Here is a 22,069-nt window from a genome sequence, read left to right as displayed (position 1 = left end):
ACAGGAGAGCTGGTAATTTCTGATTTATTTAGTTGAGGAGGGAGTTTGCAGATTAGGTGTAGAAAAGGGCAATAAATCCTATAGATTTGATGTATTAATATAAATCCAGCACATAGAGCATTCATATCGGATCATCAGGTTCAAAGAATCTCAAAGCAGACTATTATTCACTGGTGATTGTGAGGGGTTTGGAGGTATTGACACGAATGAATTTACTGACAGGGGAAAACCTTTATCTTTACCTATACTTTGAGGAAATGATCTAAGCAAAATAGAGTCAGGAAAAGATCTCTGGTATTACTGCTACCGTAAGGTGAGGACATTAAGACAACAAACCATCCTGCATCCATTATTGATATTGCTTCCTTTCCTATTAACAGGAAATCACTTTTGCTAATATTTACCATCCCTTTTCCAGATAACTGGTTTCTTTATAGTAAAGGAGGAAACAAGAGGCATAAATAAATAGCTAAATTGGGGAAACCTCAGCATTCTTGTGAAGGGTAGCTCTTTTCAACCCAGCAAGCCCCCTACTCAATGTATACACAGTGGGATCTGGACTAACATTCAATGGAACTGGCCAAGTTGACCAGTTTTTCCATGGAATTATAAGGTGTGTCTTTTGCGGTCTGAAAGGTAGTACATCAAACCAGGATTTATAGCTTTATGCCTTCATCTGCAAATGTTTGCTTTGAAATCTAAAGAGAACCTGGGAGGCTTATACCTGGATTTGTTTTGCTTTCCTACATGCTAAATTTGCAACAGCTTCATTAGTTTAATTATGCATATATAAACATGAGATGAAAACAGATTGGTACAACTAACATAAATCCAGACACAATTCAAAGTGCAGGCTATGATCCATGAAGTCCTATACGCTGAAGAGCAACATACTTGAAAGACTGTGATCTCCTAAAATGAACCACAACACCCCCCTCTCCCTTTCTGTAAAGATCCTTAGGAAAGGGCATTGTCTTATCTCAACACCTTCACAGACACCGTTGGAGAAAAAGCCTTTTTAATAACTGCTCCCAGGCTATGGAATTTCCTTCCATGGAAGGCAAAGTTGCCTTTGCTCTCTTTTTTTGGTGGCAAAGATCATAAGTTAGAAACAACAACAACCCTTCTTATTTTAAGCAAGCCTTTAACCACCAGCTGTCCACTTCAGGACATCTTTTAATAAAGGCAAGCTATATTTTGTCATGGTCTTTGTCATCATCATCATCGTCGTCGTCATCATCCTCATGCCTTAAATTGTTTTAAATTAGTGTTTTAATATGGCTATTTAATTGCATCTTAAACTCTTGTATAATCATTGTCTTAACTACCTGAGTTGTGACTCATTTTGTGAGCTGCCTGGGCAAAGAGGTATCTCCTCTTTCTCAAACTCTACCACAATTGGGGGAGTATGGTGGTTATAGGAGATTTTGCAGATTAAGGGATGAATTTAGTCACTGGCTCAATTCTCAGTACAGCATTTCTCACTGAATTTCTCTACAGGCCGAAAGAGGGAGCAGCTACCAAGAAGACTCTTTCCCAGGTCGTCACTTGATGGGACCAAGAGAAAGTCCTCACCCAAAGGGTAGACTCATTTAGGGAAATGATATTTCATATAGCCTGAACCTAGACAGTATGTAGGGCAGGCATGGGGAAACTTCAGGCCTCCAGGTGTTTTGGACTTCCAACTTCCACAATTCCTAACAACCTACTGAGTTGAAGTCCAAAACACCTGGAGGCCTGAAGTCTGCTCATGCCTGATATAGGACAACCTAGCAGCCTAGATTCAACAAGACCATGTGGACTGTTTCTTTACCACTCCAGCAAAAAGCTCTGAAACTTTTGGGGGCAAGTTTCAAACCTACCCCAGTCAAGTGGATTCCCTCAGTGCAACCAGTGCCACAAAATAGGTGATTTTTCTAAGCCTGGCCTCCCAGAACACCTTGGCTTCAAGAAGGCACCCAGAAGACAGACACTGTGTGAACAGGTCCTTCAAAGCTGAAATCATTCCTTCCTGTTGACGATGACTTTCTATGACCCCCCCCCCCCCCCCATCTCCAAGTCACTGTCTACCTGAGCACTTACACAGTACCAACAGGAATTCAGTTCTGATTTGATCAAGCTAAAAACACAAGAGCTGTGCTATTTCAGATCTTTCTTGTCTGGCACAGTGTTCCCATGTGGCTAATTTGATGCCTAGGAAGTCAGCAAGCTAAACATGAATGCAACAGCATCCCCCTCACTCAACCACATACATTCAGAGGTATACTGCCTCTCAGGTGTGTGCACATGTAGTTCAGTGGTTCTTAATCATTTTGGGTCTTGGGCCTCTTTGAGAATTTGATGAAAGCTTTGGGACCACTCTTCACAAAAAAAATTAATGTGAATACAATTTTCAATGAAATAAAAAGGACAGCCAAATGGGTTAGTAGAGGAGTTTTTCTTTCTTTACTTACTTACTTTGAACTTGATTCACAAACCCACTGAACAACAGGTTAAGCAGACCTGGTATAGACCATTTTGACTATTATGATGAAGAACCCTTGCAACAACCTTTCATGACTACCAATATCAATCCTTATATATTTGGGGGGAGGGGGGAGTTGTAATTGGGACTTTTTTTTTCTTCTACAAGGAAATCTATCCAATGACACTCTTGTTTTCATTAAGGTGCCAAGCAAACAACCAATATCTTCAGTCTTCACTTTGTTTTATTTATCAGTTGATTAGAATCTATTTTATTGGCCTTTCTCCCTCTCTCAGTAAAATGCTACTTTGCTGGGGCAGAGCTTAACTACTGTGATCAAATACTTCTGATTAATTTTAGTTGTACTCTTTTTAAATCTATGTTGTGAGCTACTTGGATTCCATAATGCGGGATATAAATAAATTAAAATAATTACAAACTAAAAATGTATATATCTGTGGAATGACCTGGGTGGGGCAAAGAACTCTTGTCTGTTGGAGCTAGGTGTGAATGTTTCAACTGACCACCTTGATTAGCATTTGATGGCCTGGCAGTGCCTGGGGAGAAACAATCAGGCACATCTAATCACCTCTCAACAAAAGATTGCCCCAGGCACTACCAGGCCATCAAATGCTAATCAAGGTGGTCAGTTGAAACATTCACACCTAGCTCCAACAGACAAGAATTCCCTGGTCATTCCACAGATATATAAACCCACTTTCCTAGTTCCAATAGACCTCACTACCTCTGAGGATGCTTGCCATAGATACAGGCAAAACGTCAGGAGAAAATGCCTCTAGAACATGGCCATATAGCCCGAAAAAAAACCCTACAACAACCCAGTGATTCCGGTCATGAAAGCCTTTGACAATAAACTCTTCAGAGCCATCCAAAACAACGGCGGGAGCCTGTCTCAGCACAGCACTCATGCAACACAAGAGTTGTTGACTTCATTTGGTTGGGATGTTTTAAGTCACCCCTCTCACAGCCCGATCTTGAACCCAGTGACTATGATCTGTTCACTAAATTAAAGAAACACCTTGGTGGAAATACTCTTCCGACGACAAGGTGAAAATCCAAGTGGCGAACTGGCTGAAAGAGGTGGAGGGAAACGTCTATGACACAGGCATCAATAACACGTCCCACGGATGGCAAAATGTATTGAACTGAATCGTGTATGTGGAAAAATTATGTAACACCTATGGTACAATCCATGTAAGTTTTATTAAAATATATTCATATATATATATATATATATATATACACACACACACACACACATTAACCTTACTTTCTAGATAATCCTTGTATTACAAATGATACGTTTCCAACAAAGAGAGATCCTAATGTAGCCACTACTCTTAAGAAGAACTTTATTTCATGTTTCTTGCTAGTCGTTCACTCCAAGAAGGTATTTCAGCTCCAATTCACTTCATGCTACGGAATTCCCATTAGAAAGGGAATTTTGCTCAAAGGAAGGCAGGTATTGGCAATCCCTTCCTCAACAAATCTTGCAAAGAAAACCTGGTGATACTTTTGCCTCTTTTAAAATGAGAAAACAATTGTCTAGGTATCTAGAAATTCCTAAAAGCTGCAAGAACACTGAAAGGCAAACATCTACTTTTATATTCCAAGGAACATTAAAATGTTCACTACACAACAAGATGTAAAAATAGCCCAAGAACCAATGACTGATCTACCCGATAACAAAGTAGGTCCCTGTAAACCTACTCTGCTCTGGCCATCACTGGTTTTGATGCAGCCTTAGACTAGTCACAGTTGGGCACTAAGGAAAGTCTGAAAGAAACTATATAATACACTGCTAACAGATCATGGGCTTTGAATGCTGTGTAGCATGCACAGATCAGCTGAATGTGTTTTGGAGACAGATAGCACTTGTCACTTATAGTATACGATTAAGTGAGGAATAATCCGCATGACCTTTGAATGTAGAGTACTCTCAGTAAGCGGACCTTATTGCAGGGGTGATCCGCTTTTTTAAAGCTTGGCGTGCCTCTAAAAAAATGGGAACAAAATTATTCTCTACCTTCTCATAAGCAGTTTGATGCTCCACTCATGAAAATGCAGGAATCTATTTATTTATTCGTGTCCGGAGTGATTTGAGGAACTGCAAGTTGTTTCTGGTGTGAGAGAATTGGCTATCTGCAAGGACATTGCCCAGGGGACACCCAGATGTGTTACCTTCCTGTGGAGGCTTCTCTTATGTTCCCGCATGAAAAGCTGGAGCTGACAGATGGGAGCTCTCCCCACTCCCTGGATTTGAACCACCAACCTTTCGATCAGCAGTCCTGCCAGCTCAAGCGTTTAATCCATTGTGCCACCGGGGGCTCCATGCATATGTATGTTCAGCAACATATACACAGATTCAAATGATGACCTGAGCTACATCTATACTTTAGAAATAATGCAGTTTCATTCCACTTTAAGTGTCTTGGTTCAATGCTAAAGAACACTGGGGTTTGTAGTTTAGTAAGGCACTAGCAATCTTTGGCAGAGAAGATGAAAGGCTTAAAACGACAGTTCCCATTATTCCACAGCAGCGAGTCATGGCAGTTACAGAGGTGTCAAACTGCATTAATTCTGTAGTGTAGATACCCCCTTAGTGTCATATCAAAAAAAAATCCTAGCAGACCCAGATGGACGTGGAACAATGGCTTCAAACTACAAGAAAGAAGATTCCATCTGAACATGAGGAAGAACTTCCTGACTGTAAGAGCCGTTCAGCAGTGGAACTCTCTGCCCCAGAGTGTGGTGGAGGCTCCTTCTTTGGAGACTTTTAAACAGAGGCTAGATGGCCATCTGTCAGGGGTGATTTGAATGCAATATTCCTGCTTCTTGGCAGGGGGTTGGACTGGATGGCCCATGAGGTCTCTTCCAACTCTTTGATTCTATGATTCTATGAAATATATTAGGACTATTAAGCATTACTGTAAATCTCTCCATTCTGACAGCAGTGGTAAAATCCATGCAATAAGGTGAAAAAACAGTCCTTTTCAGCTCTCACAACGTTTAAATACATGCTTTCAAAGCCATCAGTTATTCACAAAGTAAGTCTGAAAAAAAAAAAAAACAGGGATGGGTACGGCTCAATCAAATGGATAGACAAAACGGCTCCTAGAGCACAAAATCAAATAAACCTGCATGCATTTTATTTAACTACCAGTGGAAGACAAAAGTCCTTAGAGATAGGAAGCTAGTGAATAATTGATAAAGCAACCATTTATTTATCTGGTAAAAGACAGCCCTGTAAGTGGGAAAAATAAAAACAAAGTAAGCATGATCACATAACTCCCAGGGCGCAGGTAATTTTGCTATATGAAGATTGAATATTTTCAAAGTATCATCAGAAGTTGAAAAACATATAACGGGCAGTAATTCAGGTTTAAATAAACACATTAGCTGTATATGGCTCATCCGCTGGGTAGCCAGGCAATTTCAGAATCTATCTAATGAAGCTGTTTTTAAACTTTGCACCTTTCCTCAGGCCCAATAAAATAATCCTTCTGTAGTAACATTGCAGGAAATGAAAATGAAGCTAACTGGCATGTACTAGAAAACTAGTGTTAGGATGCATCTACATTGAAAATTAATGCAATCCTGGAACCTATAGTTTGGAGAGTCCTGGGATTTATACTTTGGAGAGGCACCAGCAGTCTCTGGAAGAGACGTTTAAAGACCCTGTAAAATACAACATCCATGATTCCACAAGACGTGGCAACCAATGATCAAAGCCCTTCTCAAATTTAGAACTGGTCCTATGGTTTTCCAGAATGGTTTTACGGATTTTGGAAACACTTATATATAGCTGCATCATTTCTGCTGGCTTATCACTCTACAGATTCCGAAAGTACACTACAGACATAGCTGAAATACTATCAGCAAATATCAACAAGAAGGCACACATGAGAGCATGCTGGAAATTACAACCTTCTTTAAGCCTCCTCTAATAATTTGTTTATAATCCTGTTGCTTACTTATTGTACAAATGTTCTGATATGCAGCTTTCCTTCCTTGCTCTGTGTTTTCCTGAGAAGTTGTGGGAGGGGCTGCAGACCACATGATCCACTCTGGGATGAGCACAGAGCACAGACTTCTTTGGACTTTGGGACTGCTCAAATTGCAGACTTACAAACACTTGCCTGCTGTTTATTGTAAGAGAGGTGTTCTGACCGGATGACACATGAACTATCTCAAACATATCTGTAACTGATTGATAAGTTGTGTGCCTGTATATACGGAGCACACAAAGGTTGAGAGTAAACCAAATATGTTATTTATTTTTTTTGCCAAAGTCTATTTTATTTTGTCTTATGAGTGCATAATATAAAACAAGTAGTTTTATGGGAGAGTAGATATATTTTGGGCACTGAAAAACACTTCTGAAGAACTGCTTTTTTAAAGCACTGACATATTCTCTGTTTCCCAACAGATCAGAGACAACAAGTTATTAAGTCTAACCACTGAAGCAAATTGCCTTGAATAATTACATTTGGTTGTATACCACTTGAGAAGATTCTACTCAAATGGGTTTTTGGCTCTTCTCTAAAGGGGTATGAATACCATTTTCTAAAAGATTGTGATACCTAAAAGGTCATGCTTTTCTTAAACGGCAGCCAATAAAAAGAAAATTGTCTACTATTTTTCAACTTATTAGTCCCAGGTCAGAAGATACAAATGTAAGAAAGCCCACACTGATCCGACTAAAGATCTATCTTGCCCAGCATCTGTTTTACCAACTGACCAATTCTTTTGGGAAGCTGAAAGCAAGAGATAAGCCAAGGGCAAGCCACACACTACAAAGAGTGGGTGGTGGGGAACATATAAAAGTGGCAGGAAATCCACTTTTCATTTTGAGAAACTGGTATTTTTTTAATGTTGAAAGAGTGCATAGCAGCCCTGCAACCCATTTGAAAGGTTAAATGCTACACCTAGTGATTTCCATGAAAGGCAATCCACCTTTCTTGGGCCAGAAAAAGGGAAGTCTATGGAACTGAGGGTCAAATAACAGTCATAGAAACTATTATTATTATTATTATTATTATTATTATTATTAACTTTATTTGTACCCCGCTAGCATCTCCTGAAGGACTCGATGCGGCTTACAAAGGCCAAGGCCTCGAAACACAACATAACAATACAACACCTAAAGCAAATTAAAACAATTAAAGCAATATTAAACAACAAGCAATAAACAATACATCAAGACACTATAAAACTGGGCCGGGCCAGAGTAATGGGTACAGGATTAAAAGTGCTGATGTGACAGGTGATATGTAAGGATTATAGGGTAAGTGCAGTGTGCGGTGTGCAGCAATATTAGTTCTAATAAAGTTCTTCTGGGACTTGTTACTGGTGATTCTTATTCTGGAAAGGCACATCGGACCAGCCAAGTCTTCAAGTTCTTTCTAAAGACTGCCAATGTTTGGGAGGGTGTTCCAGAGTCGGGGGGCCACCACAGAAAAGACCCTGTCTCGCGTCCCCACCAAATACGCCTGCGACGCTGGCGGAATCACAGCTACATGCATCAATGGAATTAACTGCCTAGAGATGTGAAGGAAGGCCCTTCTTGGACTTCTTCAAAAAAGAGCCTAGACATATATGTGCTGTGGATGACTTATGCCAAGATACTTCATTGAGCATGAGGTTAGACTCAATGGAAGTTACTTCCTATTAAGGCTTGGAAAGAAAATTCTTTATTCAAGGTCTCTGTTTGCCAAAGGAGAAAGCTTTGGTATCATCTTCTAATCCAGAGGATGAATCACTAGCAGAACATCCCATCTTCTCACCTCAAAGGTTTTAAAAAGTCAAGTGAGGGCCATTTAATAATTCAATCAGCTTCTGGGCTTGGGAACTAACCAAATACAGGTTCCCACAATCTTCATAAATTGGTTTTGGGTTTTTGCTGAGACAATGTTCACCAACAGCTGTTCTAGTAAGAGTGATCTTCAGCCAATAGGACTAACTTGGAGCTATCCAAGGATTTGATTTCTCCTGTCCTCTGAATAAGGGGGTTTCTGTCACAATGATTTTGGATATGACCTGGCTTCACCTATCATAACTGGAACTCAGCTGCGACTTTACTTCCAGTTCAAGCCTTAAGAATCAAACAATGGAAGCAACCACCATAATCTGCCACCAATTTGATTCTATTAATTTTTCTGAAAAAGAATAATCTTCTTCCTTCTTAGGTGATCCCATGTAGCCCGAGGATGGTGGTCCTCCAAGTTTTGTGTCTTGGCAGTGGGTCCATATGTTTCTGTGGAGCCCTATTCTTAATCTGCATGTTCTCCTGCAGTGAGGACATTGGTTTCCAGGTGGAAGGGGGTCCTGGTCAGGATTGGCTTGATGCACCTTCCTCTTGGAACATTTCTCCCTTTCGCCCTCCATTCATGCCTCTTCGAATTCTGCAGCACTGCTGGTCACTGCTGACCTCCAGTTAGAGTGCTCAAGAGCCAGGGCCTCCCAGTTCTCAGTGTCTATGCCAGAGTTTTAAGGTTGTCTTTAAGCCCATCTTTAAATCTCTTTTCCTGTCCACCAAGATTACATTTCCAGTTCTTCAATTGGGAGTGTAGTAACTGCTTTGGGAGATGGTGATCAGGCATTCGGACAGTGTGGCCAGTCCAGCAGAGTTTATGCCATAGGAGCATTGCTTAAATGCAGGTGGCCTTTGCTTCTTCCAACATGCTGACATTTGTCCGCCTGTCTTTCCAAGAGATTTGCAGGATTTTTCAGAGACAACACTGAGGGAATCTTTCAAAGAGTTAAGTGTGATGTCTGTAGACAATCCACGTTTCGCAGGCATATAGTAGGGTTGGGAGGACAATAGCTTTATAACAAGCACCTTGGTCTCCCTACAGATGTCCTGGTCCTCAAACACTCTCTGCTTCATTTGGAAAAATGCTGCACTCGCAGAGCTTAGATGGTGTTATATTTCAGCGTCAGTGCTGACTTGTGTGGTATAATATTATAGCTCACTCTTAAATCTCCTCCTAAAATAGTAACCTGAAAACTCAAACTAATTATCTGCATCTCACCAGATAAAATTATTTCAGGGACCACAACTACTTTGTATGCACATCACATATCTATTGTACACATCTGGCATTTTTTAAACAAATTCTTCTTTCTCTTATGCTGTGATTTTCCTGCTCTCAAATTGTTATGTTCAATAGCTAAGAATCTTGCTGCCAAGTTAAACTTAGCATTAAAATTTCTCCTCCAGAAATTAAAGTTTGTTGTTGCTGTCGTTATTTATTTTACTTGTTTTTATACCTAGTTTGTCTTCCTGGCAGAAATAGTACTTTCTGAAGTTTGGTGCCAGTGGAGTTTGGCAAAGTGCATACGCTTTAATTTGTCAATTATCTGTCAAAGTCTTGGAAAATGAAGGAAAGGAAGGAAGGAGAAATATGGCTCAGCCTCTGAGCCCATCCTTGTTTACCAGCCAGGTAACTTCTTTTCGATCTGTTTGCTTAAGCGATACAATTCTCTGAAGAAGTCCAATGGCTATTTATAGGCAACAGCACAGAAATTCAACATCTGGCTGTAGACCTCTCAACTAACCTGCCTTACTTTCCCCAGCCCATCCCCGAATTACTACTCCCTTTCAGAAAATCCTCTGAGCCAAACCATATTTGTGCAGGGACCAGGGCAACTTACCTCCGTGAACATGTCTTGCCGCCTCCCTACATGGCAGGAGAGGTTTCCTGTTTTCATACATTCCCTTGTCAGCTGTGCTCAGTGTCAATAAGGTTAGTGCCTTTTGTGCGGGCGGCTGGAGAGGGAGCCCTGACAGGAAAGAACTTTTTAATCTCCTTCCTCACACTGAGCCATGCGAAGGCAGCAGCAAGCAAGCGCTCCCAGGCACAAGTCCCTTGGCTCCTCTCCTAAAAAAACGCTCCCTCAAGTACAGGGTTGCTAAGCAATCTGCGCCGTGGTGTGTGCCCCCACGCAAAACACTCTCCACTGCGCCTTGTGCGTTCGCAATTGGCAACATCCTTCCCCTTGGCAGGTTTGACTTGTGCAAAAGACCGTAGGGAGAGTTGTTCAAAAGAGAATAAAATATACACCGGTGGAGAGGTTTCATCTGCGCTCTTCTCATAGCTGGCTTTGCTTTTAAGACTTCTAGTTTGAAACAAGGGGGAAAAGAAGCATTAGCTGTGAAGGAAGAGCAAGGAGGAAAAATGCAATCCCCATAGTCCAGTGGGAATTACACACAAAAGCAAATACATCAAAGCAGTGGGTTTTTCTCTAGGCATTTATGTATGTCAAACCTGAAGAGTCTGGTAGGGTTTCCAAAGATACATTTTTACAGCCTTCCTCAATTTTTGTAATACTATTCCATAAAAGTAATACACTACTTCATAAGGGACCGGTTGTAATAAATCCATTAATATTAGTATTATAATTGTATTAGTTTCCATTAGAACCGTTCTCTCTCTATTTTTTTCAAAGGGAATTATTTTCAATTTGCACATAAACATAGATGTTTGCATTTGTGCACACGCAAGAATGCAAACAAAGTTTTTGCTGCTGTTTTTATATACCAGTGCTGGAGTTCACACACCATGTATTAGATAGGTAATGATGTTCAGAAGATGCTTCGCAATTTAGGCAATTCCATGTCACAAATTAGCATTTATCAACAAAGCAAAAGTAGCCATGTTGCTGAGCTGTACATTTAATATGGTAGAATACAGTGGCTTGAATCCAGTTGAGAGTAAAATATGCTTAAGACCATTAATTCTTTCAACAGGCTTAAGCTATGTCTGTGCTGAATTAAGGACAATGTCTGTTACAATACTAAACGCATGCAAAAACAGGTCCCTTAAGGCATATTTAAAATCTTGTTCAGAACCATTTTCCTCACCAGATGTTCAAGAGCTGGAGTCACATACACACACCAAGTTTACACAGAGAGTTCAGTGGCACCTTACCAATGCACATAGTTTAGTCTTTAAGCTGCCACAGAAATGTACAAACTTGTGGCTGGTTGGTACAAGCAGTTCTTGTTCTCTGTGCGAACCATCTCCTAACAGGCAGACAGACAGGGGAAAAGTTCTGAAAACTAGCATTAAATCATCCCAATGGAAAGCCCTATAGGTAACACCAGCTCTCATGGTATTTTTCTCTCTATAATCACAGGCACTTAATATTGGCCTGCTCAAATTTGGTTAAAAATGTTGTATACCTTCAAATCATTTTGAACCCTGCCAACTAAAAGGTGAACTTACTATGGGGTTTTCTTGCTAATGACTGTTCAGAGGGAGTTTGCTTTTGCCTTCTTCTGAGGCTGAAAAAGTATGAACTGACCATGGTCACTCAGTGGGTTTCATGGTCATGTAGGGATTCTAGTATCTCCAGAGTTTTAGTCCGATGCTCAAACTAGTAGACCACACTATACTCCTCTGCAAGAATATTTGTTAAAAAAGATTTCTCAAAACAAAGACAAGGTACAAAGAACTAGGAAAGTACTTCAAAAAGCATATGCTTTTCAAAGGGAGGCTTTCTCACCACTTTATAAGCTATGAGATTAAAAATCAGACCTGAGAACTAAAGCCAAAGATAGCAGTGTATACAGGCAGTTCCCCGAGTTACAAACATCCAATTACAAATGACTCATAGTTAAGAACGAGGCTGAAAAACAGGAAATGAGATAAATCTACCCCCAGGAAGGGAAATTCACTTTTGAAAGAGTTATGATGGGGAAAAGGTGTCTCCACTGACGCTTTATCACCTACCCTTGTTTGACCAACAAGCCAACTTTTTCAAACTCCAATTACCATAGGAACAGAATCTTCTGAACAGGGGCACAGATATATCTATAGTCAGTCCATGCAGTCATGCCGGCCACCTGACCTTGGAGGTGTCTACGGACAATGCCAACTCTTTGGCTTAGAAATTGAGATGAACCCCCAGAATTGGAAACAACTAGACTTAATGTAAAGGGGAAACCACTACTTGTGTGGCCCTGTGGTTGGAGTTACACTTAAAAATGTACCTGTTTCAACTTAAATCCAAATTCAGCTGAAGAACAAACCTATAAAATCTATCATGTTCGTAACTTGGGGACTGCTTGTAGTGTGTTCAGCCAGTCAGCCAATGCTCTCATTTTTGTTACTGAAAATATTGCCTTTGTGGATTGGGAAGTGGTATTAAAGCCCTGATTGCCCTTTGAATTTTGCTAAAATTTTGCATTTCAATGGTCAATGTTTTGCTACAATTCTCTCAGGAGCCAGCAGTTGTGATGGCTATTATGTATTATATACCACTACCTGTAAGACCAATACTTACTTGCATCTGGAAGAAAATGTCCTCTTTAGGAATTTTCTTGGTTTTCCTGGCAATTCTCTTGTTTGCTCCCACCAGAAGTTACCCCAGAGTCTTAAATTATTAGGAAAGATATCACTCTAAGAAATTTTCTAGGTTCTCCAGGGTGACTCTATGGTAACTTCCAGAACTCATTCATTTCCACAGTATTTGCTAGAGTACCAGCTCTGGACATCTGAGTCTGCACCAGGATAGTATTGTGCAATATCCTTCCGTAAACCAGAGGAGAGGAAATTAATGGAGCAGAATGGGAAAATTGGCAAAATTTTGCCATTGCTTAAGGAAAGCTCTGGATGCCAAAATGATTTGGCACTTCTACTGGCCAAATTCTCTGGGCTCAATCCTGCCTGACTTGTCCATTAGGAGCCAGGCTGAGGTTAGTTTTACAGGAAGGCCAGATATGCTAACAATTATTAGTTTCTACACTGTTGTTTCAAAAAAAGCTCTCAGAAGAAGTCAGCAAAGAGTTTTAAAGTGCAAACACCACTCCCAAATGCACGATCTATACATAGGACTCTTTTTCCTATTTTCCAGAAAACGTAGTGACATCTAAGGGTTCACAATGCACCACAATTGCTTGCATGTGGGTTTCATTCTCTTATGTTTGTTCCAATATTCTGTTACTTTCTGTAAATGCATCCAACATTCATACTCTGCAAGACTAAGTTCCTTCTCTCTTGAACCTCTTAACTGCAACAGACAATGTTCAGAAACTCTTACTTTTGAAAAAAGCTGAGCTTCTCGCATTAGCAGAATGAAGAAATAACAAGCTAAGGAAAAGACTTAAAAATGGAGATAATTCAACCATATGGGTTATGCTGTTTCTTAAAGCTGTTCCATAATACACAATTGTAGAACTATGATTCAATTTTATCTGGGATGATGGTGTCCTATGAAATCCAGGAAATTGTAGTTGTGGCACTAGAGCGCTCTGCCTGAGAAATCTAAGCATCTCTCAGTAAATTATGGATCTCAGTATTCCGTAAGATGGAACCATAGCAGTAATAATGGAACAATACCACTATAAACATGTTGTGTGGACGAGCCCTTACTAAGCATGTGCATTTGGGCCAAAAAGCATGCCATTTTTGGGTCCATTTTTGTCTGACCCAGCATTTCATATACCAGAAAGTTACCCAAAAGGGGAGGGGTGTTTCCGTTTCATTTGGCAGAGATTCGGCCCATTGGGAAATTTTAAAGGCTGGCAAGAACCAATAAATTCAACAACAAGCATAGGAGAAAGCACTCTTATGGCTCAGAACTGCGGCATGGAGGGGGGGAGGTGTTCCACCAGCCGAGGGGCCCCCATAGAGGTCGTGGTGGGAAGGAGGAGATGCGGGAGAAGGAGACCTCGAATTCGGCCTGATTCGGACCGCTTTTCCAAATTAACTATTCCCAATAGGTCTCCTAAGGGAATTTGGTGTAACCAGGTGAGCGGGCCCTCTGGCTTGAAGGTGGTGTTGTTGAACGCCAGGTCTGTCAACGGGAAAACAACTTGGATTCAGGACCTAATCCTGGAGGAGCGGGCAGACCTGGCGTGCATCACGGAGACCTGGTTGGATGAAGCGGGGGGCGTAAATCTCTCCCAGCTTTGTCCTCCAGGTTTCTCCGTGCAACACCAGCCAAGAGCCGGAGGACGGGGAGGCGGGGTCGCAGTGGTCTATAGAGATACCATCCATCTGACCAGGAGCCCCATCCCGCAGACCACAAATTTTGAATGCGTCCACCTGAGGGTGGGTAACCGGGACAGAATAGGGATTCTGCTAGTGTACTGTCCACCTCGCTGCACTACAGTCTCCCTACCTGAGCTAGCGGGGGTGGTCTCGAGCCTGGCGGTGGAGTCCCAACGGCTTCTTGTGCTGGGGGACTTCAACATCCACGCCGAGACAACCCTCACAGGTGCGGCTCAGGACTTCATGTCCGCCATGGCAACCATGGGGCTGTCCCAACAAATAACTGGCCCCACCCACTGTGCTGGACACACATTGGACTTGGTTTTCTGCCAGGGATGGGAGCAGGGTGGCGGTGTGGAGGAGCTGTCTATCTCTCCGTTGCCGTGGACCGACCACTTCCTGATTAGATTTAGGCTCACTGCGCCCCCTAACCTCCGCAAGGGTGGAGGACCCATTAAGATGGTCCGCCCCAGGAGGCTAATGGATCCGAACGGATTCCTGACGGCTCTTGGGGATTTTCCCGCCACCGCGGTAGGTGACAATGTCGAGGCCTTGGTCGCTCTCTGGAATGGGGAGATGACCAGGGCTATTGACATGATCGCTCCGGAACGTCCCCTCTCAAGTAACCGAGCTAAACCAGCCCCTTGGTTCACCGAGGAGCTGGCAGCGATGAAGCGAAGGAAGAGGGTTCTAGAGAGCGTGTGGCGATCGGACCCAAGCGAGTCAAACCGAGCACGGTTTGTGTCCTTTCTGAGGGCATATGCCGCGGCAATAAAAGCCGCAAAGAAAATTTTCTTTGCGGCCACTATTGCGTCTGCAAAGAACCGTCCGGCGGAGTTGTTTCGGGTTGTCAGAGGCCTTTTAACTCCCCCCACCGGGGGGAGCCCTGACAACTCGACAACGCGCTGTGAAGCATTTGCTCGGTTTTTCGCAGACAAAGTCGCTTTGATCCGTTCTGGGCTGGACGCCACATTAGACGCAGTCTCCGTGGATGTGACACAAGCACCTGCTTGTCAGATTTTGTTGGATTCTTTTCAGTTTGTGAAACCCGAGGATGTGGACAAGGTACTTGGAGGAATGAGACCCACCACGTCCATCCTAGACCCCTGCCCATCCTGGCTTCTTAAGGAGGCCAGAGGGGGATTGGCCGAGTGGGTAACGGTGGTGGTTAACGCCTCCCTTCGGGAAGGCAAGATTCCAGCGAGCCTAAAACAGGCTGTTATAAAGCCGCTGTTGAAGAAACCATCACTTGACCCCACTAAATTGGAGAACTTTCGGCCTGTTTCCAATCTTCCCTTCTTGGGCAAAGTCATGGAAAGCGTGGTGGCCTCACAACTCCAGGTATTCTTGAGAGACACGGATTATCTGGATCCGGCACAGTCTGGTTTCAGACCGGGACATGGTACCGAGACGGTCTTGGTCGCCTTAGTGGATGATCTCCGTCGGGAGCTAGACAGGGGGAGTGTGTCCCTGTTGGTGCTCCTGGACCTCTCAGCGGCCTTCGATACCGTCGACCACGGTATTCTTCTGGGGCGCCTTGCAGAGATGGGTCTCGGGGGCACTGCTTTGCAGTGGCTCCGGTCATTTCTGGAGGGTCGTACTCAGAAGGTGTTATTGGGGGACTCCTGTTCAACGCCGCAGCCGTTGACTTGTGGCGTTCCTCAGGGTTCCATCTTGTCCCCCTTGCTGTTTAACATCTACATGAAGCCGCTGGGTGAGATCATCCGGAGTTTCGGGGTGCGGTGTCACCTGTACGCAGATGACGTCCAACTCTGTCACTCCTTCCCACCTGCTACTAAGGAGGCCGTCGAAGTCCTGAACCGGTGCCTGGCCGCTGTAATGGTCTGGATGAGGGCGAACAAACTGAAATTAAATCCAGACAAGACAGAGGTACTCCTGGTCAGTCGCAAGGCCGAACAGGGTATAGGGTTACAGCCTGTGCTGGACGGGGTCGCACTCCCCTTGAAGGCGCAGGTTCGCAGCTTGGGTGTGACCCTGGACTCATCGTTGAGCCTGGAGCCCCAGGTTTCAGCGGTGACCAGGGGAGCATTTGCACAGCTTAGGCTCGTGCGCCAGCTGCGCCCGTATCTTGGGAAGTCTGACTTGGCCACGGTGGTACACGCTTTGGTCACATCCCGCCTCGACTACTGCAACGCTCCCTACGTGGGGCTGCCCTTGAAGACGGTCCGGAAGCTCCAGCTAGTCCAGCGCGCGGCAGCCATGTTGTTAACAGGGGCTGGACGCAGAGAGCATACAACGCCCCTGCTGTCCCAGCTCCACTGGCTGCCGATCTGCTACCGGGCCCAATTTAAGGTGCTGGTGTTATCCTACAAAGCCCTAAACGGTTCCGGCCCAAAATACCTTGCAGACCGCATCTCGGCCTACGAGCCCACGAGGGCCTTGAGATCATCCGGGGAGGCCCTTCTCTCGGTCCCGCCTGCCTCACAGGCACGTCTGGCGGGGACGAGGGAGCGGGCCTTCTCGGTGGTGGCCCCCCGGCTGTGGAACACCCTCCCTGCTGAAGTTAGACAGGCGCCCTCCCTGATGGCCTTTCGCAGGGGCCTGAAAACATGGCTCTTCGAGCAGGCCTTCAACTGAGTGTATGGAATGACAATGGAATGAACTAGGACTACGAAATTGGCTATGACCCCAGGATTTTTGACGAAGCGGATTTTTAGTATAAGTATATGTTATGTTGTATTTGTCTGGTTTGTACTGTCACGGCTCACTGTACATTGTCTCTTTGTTGTTGTTCACCGCCCCGAGTCGCCCCCGGGCTGAGAGGGGCGGTCAATAAGTGCAAGAAATAAATAAATAAATAAATAAATAAAGGCTCAATCCTCAGCCATTTGAAGTCCTAGCAGCATGAAACCTACCTCAGTTGTAGACCCCATTTACAACTGCAGGCCTGCCAAGTTTCAAAACATTTTACCACTCTAATGATTTTTTAGAATTATTTTAAGTTTTACGACACACTGTAAGAGAGGATTCTGGTAACTGTAGTCAATGGTTGTGTCCATTCCCAGTCAATCAGAGCATGGACACCAGTAGGCTTTTTATTGGCTGAGAGACACAGAGAGGGAAAAACTTCAACACCCATGATGTTCCAAGAGAAACTTTTCAATGGTCACCCTATGTTAGTACCACTGGGAAAGTGAGCTCCCAAGGCTTTTTCTGGAGGAAAACATAACTTTCCAAGAAAAAATGGAGGAGGCTTCTTCTACCAAGGAGATTCTTCTACCAGATCCCCCTGTCTCAAGTATTTTGTGGACTTAACTCTTTCTGAAAATATCACCTCTCCGAATCCGTTTCACTGACCTTTTCATCTTTTTCTTCACATTTCTGTTTTTTGGAAATTAAACGAAAACAACTCTCCGAAAACTACAAATCTTTTTGCCCTTACTCTCCATGTAAGGATTAAGTAGGAACAAATCAGTCGTTTCCCACTAAATGCCAAGCACTACTTGAAATATGAAAAGGGGCGTTTGAAATCTCTCAGATTATCCTTATTTCAAATGTCTCCCTTTCTCCTCCTGCTCTACAGAAACATTATCTCTTGTTCAGCTCAAACAGAGACTTAAAACAGCAACAACCTCAACACTTGGAAAGAGTAAGATAAAGGCAGACCAGCATCACTGAATCTTTATCTCACTGAAGGTTGTTGCACTTCAGGTCATTGTTCTTTGCTCATTGACATGCGCAGCACTGTTCCCTGCCACCCCCAACTGTCACAATCTCTATTGTTCACCACATTGCTGCCTCCTTGGAAACATTTGCCCGTCATCTGCTCTGGAGTATTGCTCAAGCTTTTCCTGCTGGTTCCTGCTGGCCTTTCATGTCAGTGCAAATTCCACTAATGCACGGAATGATCCAACAGCTTCCTATTAGGAATTCTAGCCTGCATCAAACTGTGCTTAATAAAAACAAAAGCCAAGTAAAATAATAGGATTTTTTTTCCATTTTCATGCCTGGGGTTGCAAGATGTTCCCAATTTAAAGGAATCATTATTATTCAAAAGGACTGCTTTCTACATCTCAGAGTAGTCACTATTTCTGCTGTGTCACAGAACCAGCTTAAATGTCAATGTGGCCGCAGAGATCGGATTCCTCATGGCATGCACAGTTTGCTACAATTTACCTGACTGGCATATTCAACTTGCTAATATACTATCCAAGAGTGACTGTACCATCTGATATGATTTCCAGGTTAGTTTTCCCCAGTCTTGCCAGTTAGTGCACCCAATTGCCTTAAGTAGATCACAATGTTGCAAGCTTCAACTTGTATTGAAAAGCAAACTCAAAGCAAGGGAAGCACCTGGCTTATGTTTATCAAACCTAAAGGCAACTACAACAGAAACTTGAATGTGTGCCCCTGCAGATACTGTTGGACGACACTTCCCACCATCCCTTATTATTGGAAACAATGGTTATGGATGATGGGTGTTGCAGTCTAACAACATCTAGAGCAGGGGTCCTCAAACTAAGGCCCGGGGGCCAGATGCAGCCCTCCAAGGTCATTTACCTAGCCCTCGCTCAGGGTCAACCTAAGTGTGAAACGACTTGAAACCACACAACAACAACAACAACAACAACAATCCTATCTCATCAGCCAAAAGTAGACCCACATTTCCCATTGAAATACTAATAAGTTTATATTTGTTAAATTGTTCTTCATTTTAATTATTGTATTGTTTTAAAGTGTCTTTTGCATTACAAATAAGATAGGTGCAGTGTGCATAGGAATTCATTCGTGTTTTTTTCTTTTTCAAATTATAATCCAGCCCTCCAATAGTTTGAGGGCCTGTGACCTGGCCCTCTGTTTAAAAAGTTTGAGGACCCCTGATCTAGAGGGTGACATGTTCTCCCAAATTGACGGGAACATCTCATCCATATTATTGAGGACATTCTGGAACAAATGCCGGATACATCTACTATTGTAAACATAATTAATATACTCTATGTAACACATAAGTCCGTGCTCTGCTAAGCATATCAGTCTTTATTATGTCAGATTCAATTTTGTTAAAATATGCTATCGATTCAGATTTAAAAACAAAACAAAACCTATGGCTGGACTGGAGGATACTGGAGTTTTGGGTCCAAAAAAGTGACTTCCCCAAAATTTCTGGAAACAATTAATTGCTGTCCAAAACATGGAAATTCCAAAGTTATTGATCTCCTGATTGATAGATAACGGCCATGGTAGAAAAAACCTAATACAAATAATACAAATCACTGGTTTACTGTGAGTTTTCCGGGCTGTATGACCATGTTCCAAAACCATTCTCTCCTGATGTTTCTCCCACATCTGTGGCAGGCATTCCCAGAGATTGTGAAATCTGTTGGAAACTGGGCAAGTTGGGTTTATATATCTGTGAAATACACTAAGAAAACAGAGGAATTCCAGACAGGAAACAATCAGGGTCAGCCAACACCTCCAAATAAAGGATTTCCCCAGGCAAGAAGCAGCCAGGCTTTGAAGCTGGCAAGGCTATTCAATACTAATCAAGCTGGCCAGGTGCAACGTTCACACTTGCCTCCAACAGACCAAGAGTTTTTTTCTCCCACCCTGGACATTCCACAGATATATAAACCTCACTTGCCTAGTTTCCAACAGACCTCACAACCTCTGAGGACGCCTGCCATAGATGCAGGTGAAATGCCAGGAGAAAATGCTTCTGGAACATGGCCAGACAGCCCGGAAAACTCACACCAACCCACAAATATTTTATTTTCAAAAAATGCTGCACCCATCACTCTGAACCAATCCAATGGATGCAATGCAATTGAAACCCAGGACTCTAAATTCAAGCATGGATTGGGACTGTATGCTGCTCAACCCTTTTTTAAACTAAATATTTCTATTTGTCTTTTTCTCTAAAAGGATTGATATCACCCCAGATTTCCTCCATGCCACATTTGAAGCATTTTCTCAAAATATTCAGTCCACAGAGAAATAGCTGCAAAAAAACCAACACAGTTGTGAAAACCTTTTGGCAACATACTGGCAGCATACTGGCAACGAACATAGGATGTATAACATAGGAAAACACTGTTTAAATTGGTCTTCCTTCTTCCTGCATTTTACCATTTAAATGACTCTGATTCAAAATTCAATATGTTCTGTTCACGATCAATGCCACTTACACTGAAGCTTCCAGCCACAGCTTTGGATTGTCATCCATCACAACAGGAAATTAATTACAAAATGTGTCATTCAAAAAGCACATAAGCCAAAAAGTTGGTAAAAAGCTGAATTGACTGTAAAAACAGTCAATTCTAAGTGTGTGGGAACATGTTGGGGAAGCTTAATAAAAGCCTCATTATTCAATATTCTTCCCTTTTACTTCACTCTGTCATAAAGCTGTCATGATCTCCTCTACGGAAGTACTTTTCACCCTCTTATTCCACTTGACACAGGGCACATCTATAGTCGTCATTTAATGCAATTTCAAACTGATATTGAAGAAAGTGGCTTCATTGTGCAGAGGATTACACAAGAATAATAATAATCATCATCATCATCATCATCATCATCGAACTGCAAAGACTGTGGCACAAGCCAGTAAAGGTGGTCCCAGTGGTGATCGGCACTCTGGATGCAGTGCCTAAAGACCTTGGCCTGCACTTAAACACAATCGGCGCTGACAAAATTACTATCTGCCAGTTGCAGAAGGCCACCTTACTGGGATCTGCACGCATTATTTGCCGATACATCACACAGTCCTAGACACTTGAGAAGTGTCCGACGTGTGATCCAATTCAACAGCCAGCAGAGTGTCTGCTGTGGACTCATCTTGTTGCGTTTCAAATAATAATAATAATAATAATAATAATAATAATAATAATCTTTATTTATACCCCACCAGCATCTTCCGCAACGGGGACTCGGGGCGGCTTACATAAGGCCAAGCACAAACAACAAATTACAATGAAATAAAATAAACAACATATACAATAAACAAGGTACACAAAACATTAAAAATTGATAAAGTATGAGGCCCGGATGTGGATTACGCAAACCACAGAGTACTGGTGAGCATTCAGGGCTTTGTTTTGTGAGCTTTTGTGGAAGTTTGTTGTCTGACTGCCACAGTTTTAAGTTTGCTCCGCACTGCATTAAGTGGTCAGTGTTGTTGGGGTCACAGACTTCTGTGAAGGTCTGGCCTTTCCCTGAATGGCTGTGCCCTTGTTATGAGCAACAGTATACAAGCACACCAAACAGAATTCAATTACTACTCTGTTATGATTCATTTGATGCCTATGGGCACTCAACTTCTCTTAAAAATGGAAATAGTGATTGGGACATGATTGTGGACAAACCCAAACAGGCATAGGGGATTTTCACCTGGGAGAGTGCTACCCAAAAACCACACACCTTAATAAGAAAAGAAGTAAGGAAAACCCCTTCTGCTGTGCTAAAGAGCATTATGACATATGTAGCAAAATAGATCAATTCTCCATACCCACCCTTTTCAATCTAATTTTCCATTCCTGTCAAGTATAAAAATTTCAGGTTGCGGATTTCAAACGTCATCATTCTTTGATGGGTGTTTCCGTAGCTTAAATCAACAGCTCCCAATCTT

At 42.7% G+C, this 22,069-nt stretch overlaps 1 protein-coding gene across 5 annotated transcripts in view; it reads right to left on the bottom strand.

Moving 5' to 3' along the window:
• The window catches only part of AFF1 (ALF transcription elongation factor 1), a 182,109-nt gene that overhangs the window by 78,960 nt on the left and 81,080 nt on the right, over positions 1 to 22,069 (bottom strand). The window lies entirely within an intron of this gene.

Source organism: Anolis sagrei, chromosome 5 (genome assembly GCF_037176765.1).
Source record: "Anolis sagrei isolate rAnoSag1 chromosome 5, rAnoSag1.mat, whole genome shotgun sequence".
In the NCBI taxonomy this organism is placed as follows: domain Eukaryota; kingdom Metazoa; phylum Chordata; class Lepidosauria; order Squamata; family Dactyloidae; genus Anolis; species Anolis sagrei.
Note: the sequence above shows the minus strand (reverse complement) of the source record. Positions and strands in the feature narration are given on the sequence as shown.